We start from the raw sequence: 601 nt of genomic DNA on the forward strand, positions 1-601 counted from the left end.
ACCAATAGATCTGTTTTGGAAGAAGTGCAGCCGGAGTGCTCCTTGGAGGCCATGATGGCTACGCTTTGTCTCTCATACTTTGGACATATTGTCCAGAGGAAACATTGTCAGAAACCCTATACAGGATAATTATAAATCAAAATCGACTGGGAGGCACTTAACAATAAAAACACATCAGTAGGATGCCTGTGGTCTACCAACAGGATTTGGCAGCTTGCTAATATTGCAAGTAATATGTATGGAACCCTTGCAGTGTATTTGGCCATGCGAACCAGGACAAGGAGATTGATCATGTTTGCCACCCCTCTAGCTTTAAAGAGAGCCAGTCTCAAGACAGAGGGGACCTCACTACCACTAAAAAAAGATGAGATCAAAGCATATTCATTAGATCAAAGTTCCCTGCACCAAGAACCTCCTAGACCCAAGAGACAGAGAGAGAGTGTGCTTAACACCAGAGATGGCACAAGATACATGAAGCAGTGGCAGAAACAGTGGCATCAGAACTAGTAGTAGGTCAGCATGAGATAATTTGGTTGACTTCCCAGACCACAGAGCAAGGATGCTACAATGGGTTTGGGTGTCGGGGACCCACCTCGACATA

Source organism: Chrysochloris asiatica, unplaced genomic scaffold (genome assembly GCF_000296735.1).
Source record: "Chrysochloris asiatica unplaced genomic scaffold, ChrAsi1.0 scaffold00373, whole genome shotgun sequence".
NCBI lineage: Eukaryota > Metazoa > Chordata > Mammalia > Afrosoricida > Chrysochloridae > Chrysochloris > Chrysochloris asiatica.